The 13,555-nt window shown below is 32.7% G+C and overlaps 1 long non-coding RNA gene across 1 annotated transcript; it reads left to right on the top strand.

Annotated features, from left to right (window-relative positions):
• Window positions 1–1,516: 1,516 nt before the first annotated feature.
• On the top strand, window positions 1,517–13,209 carry LOC127698626 (uncharacterized). The gene is made up of 3 exons (XR_007980909.1): window positions 1,517–1,585; window positions 9,154–9,346; window positions 12,942–13,209. It is a non-coding gene; the product is annotated as an uncharacterized LOC127698626 (long non-coding RNA).
• Window positions 13,210–13,555: the final 346 nt, after the last annotated feature.

Raw genomic sequence — 13,555 nt, 5'->3', positions numbered from 1 at the left:
GGGGCATTGCTATAAGTAGTAATATTGGTAAGTTGTTTACTAGAATATTAAATAACAGACTTGATGTATACCATGCCACGTCCGGTCTGTGTTTTCGTTAGATGTTTTCTGCTTTGTATCGATCTAATGACTTTAGCCCTTTTCAACTGATTTTCATAGTTTGTTTTTATGTTGTACTGCCAGTGTTACATGTACACCATTGTTCCAGGTTATGGGGAGGGTTTGAGGCAACCAAACTAGTTAAACCCCGCCACATTCTGTATGTGCAAAGTACATAAATCAGGCCGTTAGTTTTCTCGTTTGATATTGTTTACATTTGTCATTTCAGTATGGCCTTTTATAGCTGACTATGCGGTATGGGTTTTGCTCATTGTTGAAGGCCGTACGGTGACCTATCAATTGTTGTTAATTAACTTATCATGGCATTTGGTCTATGGTGGAGAGTTGTCTCATTGGCAATCATACCACATCTTATTTTCATATTGAAAAATATTTATAGAAACACGGCATTATACATATTCCAAAACCAAATTGGTTTCTCTCAAGGTGAAATGACAAGAGGTCATCTTTTTTGTCTTGAAAATTAAAATATAGAGATAAAATGCGAGTTTTTGTCTATTATTATCTATAATATCTGACAGCGGCAGAAAGGTTCAAAATGTTGAGATTCTCCTATACTGTCTATTTACGTTTAATTAAAACTAACTATCAGACAACTATTTATGGGAGTTATTGGCCTTAAGTGACAATTTTTTCCACCTTTTTATGTTTGCCTATTATCTTAAAATCTTTAATCGATAGATACAAACTTTAAAATCCAAGATGATCAGCAAAACAAGATATATAAATAAGTTAAACATGGCCAAAATCGTCACTGCAGTTGACTCGTTGTTGGAGTTATTGCTCTTTAATGACAATTTGTACCAATGTTTAGTGTTTTAACTATATGATATATACATAGATAGACATTTTAAAAAGCAAACGTCATCAGTAAGACAAGATCTATACATGTAAAACAACATTGCCGAAATCGTTAGACGACTCCTTATTTGACAATTTTATTAATTTTTGTCTGCGGTTTTTGCCAAATATCTTAAAAACTGTAATAGATAGATAGAAATTTCAAAAGCCAAAAGGATCAGCAAAACAAGATTTATGTATAAGTCAAACATGGCTGAAATCGTCATCCAACTCCTTATTGGAGTAATTGCTCTTTAATGACGAGTTTTACCAATTTTTAGTGTTTTTGCCTTTTATCTTTTTACCTTGAAAACAAAATTAGATATAAAAAAAAATACCAGCTAGACAAGATCTACAAATAAGTCAAATTTTTGCCGAAATCATTAGTAGGCTCTGTATAGGAGCGATTGTCCTTATATAACAATTGTTTTTAACCTTTATTTTGTTTTAAGAAAACTTGTCCGACTCTAAATTAAATGTATTTTAATACTTACTTACTTGCTACGTGTACGACGAAATAAATTGGGACGAACTAACAATATAAAATTCGGTTTCGGGCTTTTCCGCATCTGATCGGAAATAAACGGAGAGAATGTTCGGCAATGACATCCACAAGGATGTTGCGGTAAGTTAGTCTTTTAAAAAAACTCATGTGAACTGACATTTTGAGAGAAGTTTTATTTGAAATCTTTTTCTTTGCACAAGGTCAATAATTTCAGTGTTTAGTATGCACTTCTACTGCTATTTAAAGAGTCAGAAAAGCCATGTTATGTAAATCGGACAAGTCAACATGCAAAACCAATTTGAATATACAACATAATAATATAATATGTGACTTTACTTCTACTTCTTTGTGGATAATTTGCAGTCGAAATTTCTAAAACTTAGAGATATACTGTGAGATGTGACATCACCATAAAGACTGGGAAATGTACTAAAATAGTGTTAATTCTTTGCAAAATTTGTGTTCTATGGCAGTGCATAGCCATAGATGTAGCATGGTCAAATCTAGCACAGAATTCTACATATACTTTAGCTGTGGAAGTGTAGCTCTTAGTTCCTTTTGATATTTTTTGACAATTTGAGGGTGGACCAAATTGTCAAAAGGCAGTGTGACTGTCTGTGCGATCCCACATGCGAGGACGAGTAGCGAAATTGGCATATAATTTATAAAGGCTATGTGTACTTGCTTCAGGTTTAATGATGAAACGTGAAATATACGCAGAAATTATCACAAATAGTGAATAAATTGATTACAACTCAGAAGTTTTATAAATATTTATATATTAAGTGAAGAGTTTTTTCACAGTTAATAAATAGTCTTAAAATGGAACATCTATATGTGGGGAAGACATTTAAAAGTAATAATGAATTAGAACAATTTGTTCAAAATTACCAACCAATATATCTACATATGATTGTATAAAAGAAACTCTGAAATAATTGCAGCTGTAGATAAAAAAAGACCTGGAAACAGAAAAAATCAGACAAATTAAGATATTTTACCTCTGAAGTGTGGGTACAACTTAAAATTCTGATCAATGAAAGAAAGGAATCATGTGAATGGATATGTATCAAATATAAAAAAAAAACCTACATGGTCAGGACTCTTTGGCATGTGAATGCTATTTAGACTGGCAACATTTGAAATATGCAGGGTTGAAATATGTGTCAAAACAATCCTGTTGGATTATATGTAAAAATTGTTCCAAATCTTAATTAGTTACATGAATCTTTTAAAATTAGTTTAACATGAATAATTATCATCTGCATCTATTTTAATACGACCGCAAAAAATTTTTGCGGTCGTATATTGGTATGATGTAGGCGTCGTCGTTGTCGTCCGAAGACACATTGGTTTTCGCACTCTAACTTTAGTTTAAGTGAATGGATCTCTTTGAAATTTTACCATAAGGTTCAATACCACAAAAGGAAGGTGGGGATTGATTTTGGGGGTTATGGTACCAACAGTTAAGGAATAAGGGGCCAAAAATAAGCATTTTCTAGTTTCCAGACAATAACTGTGGAACTGTGTATGGATCTCTCTGAAATTATACTACAAGTTTCCATACCACAAAGGGATGGTTAGGATTAGCTTTGGGGGGGTTATGGCTCAAACCGTTTAGGAATTAGGGGCAAAAAAGGGGAAAAAACAAGGTTGTCCTGGTTAATGGACAAATATTTTAGTACAAAACATAATTTAAAGCAGTGTAAGGGAGATAAATCAAATACATCATTGAAATTATCTCCCTTACACTGCTTTTAAATTATGTATAAAGTAATGGTTAATGAACAATTAAGATAATTTAAAACAGTGTAAGGGAGGTAATCCAAATACAACGTTTTGGTTACTTCCCTTACACTGCTTTTAAATTATGTTTATAAAGAAATGCATATTTATAAAGGAAGACCAGTAAAAATATCTGCAAATGTTGCATTTTTTTTTTTACAAAAAAATCCATAAGAAAGATTTGACACTATATTTTAAATTCTATTATAAAAAAATTAAGTTAGCACTATGGTAAATTTAAATGGGTAATTATGGTTGCAAACTCCATTGGAAATTTGAATTGAGATTATGAACATATCTTGAGGGAAAGAATTTTTTGGGGAAAAAAAGGGGGGAGGGGTAAAAAGAAATTATGGGGGGTCAATTTTTTCTCATTTCAGATTTCAGAAATTAAAAAGAATTATTCTTCAAATCATTAGATTTGTAAAATCTTTGACCACATTTATTTATTTGTTATGCGGAATCTAACCCTGTATTTAGATTTTTAATTTTGGGTCCAGTTTTCAAATTGGTCTACATTAAGGTCCAAAGGGTCCAAAATTAAACTTTGTTTGATTTCAACAAAAATTGAATATATGGGGTTCTTTGATATGCTGAATCTAAACATGTATTTAGATTTTTGATTTTTGGCCCAGTTTTCAAGTTGGTCCAAATTGGGGTCCAAAATTAAACTTTGTTATATTTCAACAAAAATTGAATATATGGGGTTCTTTGATATGCTGAATCTAACCATGTATTTAGATTTTTTATTTGTGGGCCCGCTATCAAATTGGTTCATATTGAGTTCAAAAGGGTCCAAAATTAAACTTTGTTTGATTTCATCAAAAATTGAATTATTGGGGTTCTTTGATATGCCAAATCTAACCGTGTTTGTAGATTTTTAATTTTGGGTCCCGTTTTTTAAATTGGTCTACATTAAGGTCCAAAGGGTCCAAAATTAAACTTAGTTTGATTTTAACAAAAATTGAATTCTTGGGGTTCTTTGATATGCTGAATCTAACCATGTATTTTGATTTTGGACATTGGACCATATTAGGTAAATTAAAAAAAATCAAGTTCTTAGACCACATTCTTTCTGTGTCAGAAACCTATGCTGTGTCAAATATTTAATCACAATCCAAATTCAGAGCTGTATCAAGCTTGAATGTTGTGTCCATACTTCCCCCAACTGTTCAGGGTTTGACCTCTGCGGTTGTATCAAGCTGCGCCCAGCGAAGCATTTTATTATACATATGGAATTTGATCTTATTACTTGCTTCTGGGACATGAATTAAATTAATGATATATATTAGTGTAATAGTCCCAGCTTGCTTCTTTATTTTGTGTATACATTTAAGCTTTATTTTTATTTGTTTTAGATATTTCAAAAATTTTAGTTTCTGTTTAGACTATCTTCATATTACCGACTTTTGACTCCGGATTATATAATTTGTCGACTGGTTACCTTGGACATCATGGTACTCAGTCAAGTAAGAGCAACCAAAATAAGTAAAATCAAACATATAATCAGTGTAATTTGAGGGGAAAGTTTACTGTTTTCCGATGATTTTGTAGTGAAAAAAAAATATTAACTGGGTAATTTTCCCCCAAAATTGTACTGATTGATAGCTTGGTTTTACTTCTTTAGCTTGCTCTTACCTGACTTGGTACCATGATGTCCAAGATAGACTATTTTCATATTACTGACTTTTGACTCCGGATTATATAATTTGTCGACTGGTTACCTTGGACATCGCATTTTACTAGAAAATTATTTTCACACTCGAGTTTTCACATAGCTTTTTTCAAATTCAGTATAATTTTATTCTTTTAATGAGCATTTATATTTACTTTCAAATTTTTATCATGTTTTCTCAAGGTTGGCAAAAAAGCGGTTAATACTAGTATTGACCAGGCCGGCGGTAAATACCGGGAAATACCGGGAAATACTGGCAAATACTGGTCAATTGAAATTTTGATAAGATATTACTATTAAATACAGTCCCTACCTGGTCAACTACAGGGTAAATGGACAAATATATTCACAGGACAGAAAGTCACTTATTTACTACATTGTAAAGGACAAAAAGTCACAATTAATATTTGTTAACAAGTTTTTGAATATGTAAGGGAAAATCCTTGAAATGAATTCATTGTTATGTTTATGAGATTGATAATGAACATGGTTAAATGAAGATTTATTAAATATTAATCCTACAAAGGATATTTCTTGGTACCATGAAGCCAGTCAAGAAAAAGACTATGACAGCTTGTTTTCTTAACAGTAATTTCATCAAATGTAACAAAACAATGTCTTAAAAATTAGTCTTTTCTTAATCAAAGAAACAGTTCTTTCAAAATTGCTTATTGACTTTCTGTCCTGTGATATTTAGCCCTACATTCAATAACTGTTAGTCATGAAAATATGAAAGTTTTCAAGTCAAAATTAGACTTTTTTAATGTTATCTTTTCTTACATAAATTGAAATTTTACTGTTTTTACATGAACACATCATGGACAGTGATTATTAGAATAAAATTAAAGAAAAAGAAAAACAGCAGCCAAAGTATAGATCCTTCAAAATTTCCATTTTCTGTATTTGGTTTTAGAAGATATTTATCATGCAGTTGAATAGTCAGGAATAAAATAATTGTTTTAAACAGTCTTCAAAAATAACTTTTATGACTTTTTTCCTGTTATGTCAACATTTATTAGGGGACAGTTGTAATATTGAATAAACTTTTGACACCTGCTTGCCATATAATAGGTAATGCCCTGATAATCTAGTCACCTGTAATTCTATTTACCTGTTAAAATCAAACCTTTTCAAGAAAAAAATATACATATTTTATACATGTTGAAATAACTGATATAGCAATTTTATATCCATACCTAAACTATGTTATATCATTACCCATAAGAACTGAATAAGTCATTATTCATGCTAATAGTTGATAAAACATACCAATATCAATCCTTTTTATAAACTGAATCATGCCATATGAATAAAGTTAAAATAATTTCCCCTATCAACTAAGATTTAACTAACATTGATAGTAAAATCTGTCAAAAGAACCATGAAAATTTCAATTGTCCAGTATTTGCCAGTATTGACCACTTGAGGAGTATTGACCGGGGCGGTAAATACCGGTAAATACCACTGGTAAATACCACTGGTAAATACCGGGGGTGGTATTTACCGCCCAACCTTGTGTTTTCTTTTACAGGGACTGTACATTTTTATTCCTTTAGTGTGCATCTAATTTGCAATGTTTAATATGTTTTTTATACGACCGCAACAATTTTTGCGGTCGTATATTGGTATGACGTTGGCGTCGTCGTCGTCGTCCGAAGACACATTGGTTTTCGCACTCTAACTTTAGTTTAAGTGAATGGATCTCTATGAAATTTTACCATAAGGTTCAATACCACAAAAGGAAGGTTGGGATTGATTTTGGGGGTTATGGTACCAACAGTTAAGGAATTAGGGGCCAAAAATAAGCATTTTTGTAACTTCCAGACATAACTTGTGTGTTAGTGTATGGATCTCTCTGACATTGTACCACAAGGTTCCATATCACAAAGGGAATGCTGGGATTGATTTTGGGGGTAATTGCCTCAAAATATTAGGAGTTAGGGGCCAAAAAAGTGGCAAAAAACAAGCATTTTTCTAGTTTCATGACAATAACTTGTGTGTTAGTGTATGGATCTTTCTGAAATTGTACTACAAGGTTCCATATCACAAAGGGAAAGCTGGAATTGAGTTTGGGGGTAATTGCCCGAAACGCTTAGGAATAAGGGGCCAAAATGGGGCCAAAAATAAGCATTTTTCTAGTTTCCAGACAATAACTTGTGTTCAAGTGTATGGATCTCTGTGAAATTGTACTGCAAGGTACCATACCACAAAGGGAAGGCTGGGATTGAGTTTGGGGGTGATGAATCATAAGGGGGTTCAAAAAATTTGGGGGGGGGGGATTTTTTTTTTTTCCTTTTTTTTTCTTTTAAAATTTTCCATTTTAAGTTGGTTATTTCTGATTTATATTTAAAAGCAAATAATAATGATATGGTAGGAGATACACACCAAACAGGATGTGTAAATTATTATATAATAAGTATTGTGCAATAGCAAGAAATTTTCAATTGCACAGTATTGCACAATAGCAAGAAATCTTCAATTGCACAGTATTGCGCAATAGCAAGAAATCTTCAATTGCACAGTATTGCGCAATAGCAAGAAATATCCAATAGCACAATATTGCGCAATAGCAAGAAATTGTCAATTGTGCAGTATTGCGCAATAGCAAGAAATATTCAATTGCACAGTATTGTGCAAAAGAAGATACTTCGTATAAATTGCTTATTTCTTGACCATGGGGTTTTATTCTTGAATTTTTGGGGTTCTTTAATATGCTGAATCTAACCGTGTATTAAGTTTTTGTATTTTGGGCCCCGTTTTTAAATTGGTCCATATTGAGGTCCAAAGGGTCCAAAATTAAACTTTGTTTGATTTCATCAAAAATTGAATTATTGGGGTTCTTTGATATGCCGAATCTAACCATGTGTTTAGATTCTTAATTTTTGATTCCGTTTTCATATTGGTCTACATTAAGGTCCAAAGGGCCCAAAATTAAACTAAGTTTGATTTTAACAAAAATTGAATTCTTAGGGTTCTTTGATATGCTGAATCTAAACATGTATTTAGATTTTTGATTATGGGCCCAGTTTTCAAGTTGGTCCAAATCGGGGTCCAAAATTAAACTTTGTTTGATTTCAACAAAAATTGAATATATGGGGTTCTTTGATATGCTGAATCTAACCATGTATTTAGATTTTTGATTTTTGGGCCCCATTATCAACTTTGTCCACATTGAGGTCAAAAGGGTCCAAAATTAAACTTTGTTTGATTTCATCAAAAATGAATTCTTTGGGTTCTTTGATATGCTGAATCTAACCATGTATTTAGATTTTGGATATTGGACCATAAGAGGTGAATGTCCAATTTAAAATTTTTAAGTTCTTAGACCACATTCATTCTGTGTCAGAAACCTATGCTGTGTCAAATATTTAATCACAATCCAAATTCAGAGCTGCATCAAGCTTGGATGTTGTGTCCATACTTGCCCCAACTGTTCAGGGTTCGACCTCTGCGATCGTATCAAGCTGCGCCCTGCGGAGCATTTTATTTTTTAACTAATAAATACATATTATAAAGTATTAGTTGCCATTCTCTTCACTGAATTCACAAAATCCCGATAATTTCCCTGTATATTTCACGTTCCATTCCCGATCCAATAACATTTTATTTGGCTACTCGTCCTTGCATGCAGGGTCCGTGGACACTGCCTTGTCAAAAATGTCAAAAAGACCTAAGAGCTACAGTTCCACAGCTACTCATAGTTGTGCAAGAAACCACATGTTATGGATATTTTTGTAAGTTTAAGCTGTACATTGTATATTGGTCCCAGGTTTGAGAACTATCAAACTCCTGGAGTTACTCCAGGTATTTGTTGTTGAGCACAATGGAGCCCAGAACATTTCTCTCTCTGGTATATGTTCAGTATTTTTAAAAAATAAAATCATTACATAAGCTAACTTTTAAAGTTTATTTGCCAACCATTTGTTTTAAAGATTTAAAATTTCAGATGCAAACAACAACTGTTACAAATTTCAAGATGAAATACCCTTCTCCGAATTATTGCAATTATATCGAATGCCTGATATTTTGGTCATCTTTCAAGACCAGCCAGCAATTGTTAAGATAAAGATCACCACTAGAAGTTCTTTATGTCAATGTTTATTTGTTTATTATGTATTCAAAAAGATCTTGTCTCGTGCATCAATCCTGTATTCTCTCTATTCCAATATTACATGATGCAATGTTCAATTAACTTTTAATTTAAAAAAATTTTATATTTCTATTGTAGAGATACACACAGAGTTTGAGACATTATAGCTGGTGGTTGAAAAGAAACTTCATATCTATAGCTGTCCCTGGTACTGTTTTCTATTTTATTTACAACGATTTGCAGAGAACTCGTAAATTTAAAGCTAAAAAGAAATTAGAGGCATTGCAGACAGGAAATTTGGAAGTACCACTTGAACAATAAAATGGGGAAAGTGAGTACCGTGAATTTCATATAGCTTTAAATGCTGCATTATTATGAAGGGACATTCTTTTTTGTCGAGCCTGCTACTTTTGTCGCAGAAAGCTCGACATAGGGATAGTGATCCGGCGGCGGCGGCGTTAGCTAACTTCTTAAAAGCTTAATATTTTAGAAGGTGGAAGACCTGGATGCTTCATACTTTGTATATGGATGCCTCATGTTACGAAGTTTCCGTCAGTCACATGTCCAATGTCCTTGACCTCATTTTCATGGTTCAGTGACTACTTGAAAAAAAAGTTAAGATTTTTTGTAATGTTAAATTCTCTCTTATTATAAGTAATAGGATAACTATATTTGGTATGTGCGTACCTTGCAAGGTCCTCATGCCTGTCAGACAGTTTTCACTTGACCTCGACCTCATTTCATGGATCAGTGAACAAGGTTAAGTTTTGGTGGTCAAGTCCATATCTCAGATACTATAAGCAATAGGTCTAGTATATTCGGTGTATGGAAGGACTGTAAGGTGTACATGTCCAACTGGCAGGTGTCATCTGACCTTGACCTCATTTTCATGGTTCAGTGGTTATAGTTAAGTTTTTGTGTTTTGGTCTGTTTTTCTTATACTGTATGCAATAGGTCTACTATATTTGGTGTATGGAATGATTGTAAGGTGTACATGTCTAGCTGGCAGGTGTCATCTGACCTTGACCTCATTTTCATGGTTCAGTGGTTATAGTTTAGTTTTTGTGTTTTGGTCCGTTTTTCTTATACTTTATGCAATAGGTCTTCTATATTTGGTGTATGGAATGATTGTAAGGTGTACATGTCCAACTGGCAGGTGTCATCTGACTTTGACCTCATTTTCATGGTTCAGTGGTCAAAGTTAAGTTTTTGAGTTTTGGTCTTTTTTCTTATACTATATGCAATAAGTCAACTATATTTGGTGTATGGAAATATTCTATGATGTACATGTCAGTCTCGCAGGTTTTATTTGACCTTGACCTCATTTTCACGGTTCATTGCTCAGTGTTAAGTTTATGTGTTTCGGTCTGTTTTTCTTAAACTATAAGCAATAGGTCAGCTATATTTGTTGTATGGAAGGATTGTAAGCTGTTCATGTCTGCCTGGCATGGTTCATCTGACCTTGACCTCATTTTCACGATTCATTGGTCAATGTTTAGTTTTCTAGGTTAAGTCTGTTTACTAGAAACTATAAGCAATAGGTCAACTATATTTAGTGTATTGAATGATTGTAAGGTGTACATGTATTTCTCGTTTGGTTTATATGACCTTGACTTCATTTTCTTGGATCATGTTAAGTTTATGTAATAGTTGTAGTAAAGCTTTCATTTAGGTCTATCAACATAATATCAATGGTTAGTAAAGAAGGCGAGACATTTCAGCGTGTGCACTCTTGTTAAGAATAAGTAAATTATTTAAATCTTCTTCTCCAAAATCAAGACAAATATTACCAAACTTGTGCTGATTGATCCTTAAATTATCTAGTTTAAAATTTTATGCCTGCCCACCATGATGATGAGTGGCATTTTGAGTCCCATGGCTAAACAAAACATAGTTTTAAATGCAAATGATAGGTTAATACCTTGAAAATTATTTCTTAATCAAGGAAATCTGAAAGGGCAAAAAAGCAAGGAATAAGATCTATTTCCAAAATTACTAGACAACTCCTTATACATGTAACATGTATAAAATTTAAACAAGTCAACATGACTGAAATTGTCAATTAACTCTTTTCAGGAGTTGTTGTCCATGATGACAATGTTTACCAATTTGCTATTTAAAAAGAATAATAATACATTATTACATAATGAGAAACCATGAATAGAAAAAATGATCAACCAATAACCTTGTAAGATCTACAATTATAAAGTCAATATAATTATCGAAACTGTCTACTCTTCAAAATAATCCCAATTCTATTTGATGATTGTAACATGAATGGTACTTTTTCCTTTGTTCTTAGTGCTTGACTGAATAGTTTTTATACGCCCGTTTACGGGACGTATTATGGTATACCTCTGTCCGTCCGTCCGTCTGTCTGTCCCTCTGTCCGTCCGTCTGTCCGTCATGGGGTTATGGGGTTTTATTTATTAAAAAAAGGGGGATTTTCCAGTTTTCTAACAATAATTCAAGAATGCTTTCACCAACTTGCAAGAAATTGTAGTGAATTGTTTATATCTATTGACATGAGCTCCCTTTCGATTTTTATAAATTTTAGATTTTACGTTTCAGAGTTACAGGGTTTTATTCATAAAAAAAGGGGGGATTTTCCAGTTTTCAGACAAAAACTCAAAAATGCTGTCACCAATTCTCATGAAACTTTGGTGAATTGTTTATATCTATTGATGTAAGCTCCCTTTTTATTTTCATAAATTTCTAATATTACATTGAGAATTAATTGAACTTTATTTGTTTATAGTCTGACAACAGATTTACTAAGTATTGCACAACAGCAAGAAATCTTTAATTGAATATAAATTCAATTCATATAACCAATTTCAAGTTCTTTGACTACATTTATTCAGAAACCTATAATATGTCAAATATTTAATTACAATCCAAATTCAGACCTGAATCAAGTTTGAATATTGTGTCCATTTTTGCCCCAACTGTTCAGGGTTGGACCTCTGCGGGCATATCTAGCTGCGCTCAGCGAAGCAGTTTATTTAGATAGAGCACTATCAAATCCTGCCGTTGACCACTCCTCGTAGGATAATCAGCCTTTTCAATTCTATAAGTATTCATGACATGTCCCCTTACGGTATTTATTTAGCAATATCCTTGTATAACAATCAAAACTTTCAATTTACAAGCACTGCAATGAAATGCATTTTTTCAAAGTTTGGATTATTGAAACAAAGCTTGGAAATTAACAAGGTATCCTAAAATGTGCAAAACTTGTATTCTGCTAACATTGAATTAGTGGAGAAAAGGAAGAAATTGAATTTTCAATCTTCTAGAAATGACTCTCAATGGTTACATGTATGTATATTTAGCTATAATACTATGAAACTACAACAAGTCTTTACTATTCTGTGTAAAAATAAGCTTGAAAAATCATATTGCCCAGTATTACCTGTTTCTGGGAGTAATGCCCAGCCAGAGAAAAACCCAGGTTTTCCCTGACCGGGTTTTCCTGCCCGGGTAATACTTTGCCAACCCTGGCCTATCTGCATGAAATGAGCATGCTTTAATTATTTGTCCCTGGACCTTACACAGTGAACAATCAATTTACCTATCTTTTTTTCCAGGTGTTGGGAATGGAAGAATAGTATTACCTTCAGTATTGGTTTTAAAAATGTTTTCTTGTTATCTAAAGGTTTCATTCCTTTGAAACTAAATGTACTATTGCCATAACTTATCTTTGATTGATTCAGTGGAAACTTTAAGTAATGTTGGAATTGGTTAACAGATGATTAAATGCCTTCAAAATATCCCAATTTCAATATTTACAATAATAGCTTATCATGCACTCTTGGCGCTGCGTTCATCAGAAAATCAATAATTAAATATGAACCTTAAACCTGCCCTGATCCTTAGTATGATACATTTTAATTGTTGAATAATCTTTCTTCTTTTTTTTTCAGATGGAAAAATTTACCATGTTGAATCCTAAATTCTATAGATATTATGCTGGTTTAGCAACAATTATGGTACTATGGAAGTTTGGAGGCTGGTTTACAGAGAAAGTTGACAATAACATGAATCTTTTCAAAAACAAAAGCAAATTATTTGGAGGACGTACTGTTTATCCAGAAGAAAGGTGGTGATGCTTATTTGTCAAAGGAAATGTAATCTTTTGTGTGTTTAAAGAAAATGTAAAATAAAAAGAGCCTTTTGTTATATGAAAAGAAATTTCTACTTTTGGTACGTGTGTCTTGATTGACATCATTGTGCTATGATATTCTGTCACCAAAATATAGGTAAATGTAGATGTAGGGGTTACATGTATGTTGACGAGACAGCACTACAGCAACATAATCAAAACTCATAAGACATCTGAAGGGCTTTAAGGCTAACATATGATCTCCAACAATTCACAAGAGTCAATATCATATATTAAGTTCTTAATAGCCCTTTTTATACGACCGCAAAAATTAAAAAATTTTTGGTCGTATATTGGTATGACGTTGGCGTCGTTGTCGTCGTCGTCGTCGTCGTCGTCGTCGTCCGGCGTCGTCCGAAGACACATTGGTTTTCG

The sequence above is a fragment of the Mytilus californianus genome, unplaced genomic scaffold (genome assembly GCF_021869535.1).
Source record: "Mytilus californianus isolate M0D057914Y unplaced genomic scaffold, xbMytCali1.0.p SCAF_4, whole genome shotgun sequence".
Classification (NCBI taxonomy): domain Eukaryota; kingdom Metazoa; phylum Mollusca; class Bivalvia; order Mytilida; family Mytilidae; genus Mytilus; species Mytilus californianus.
Note: the sequence above shows the minus strand (reverse complement) of the source record. Positions and strands in the feature narration are given on the sequence as shown.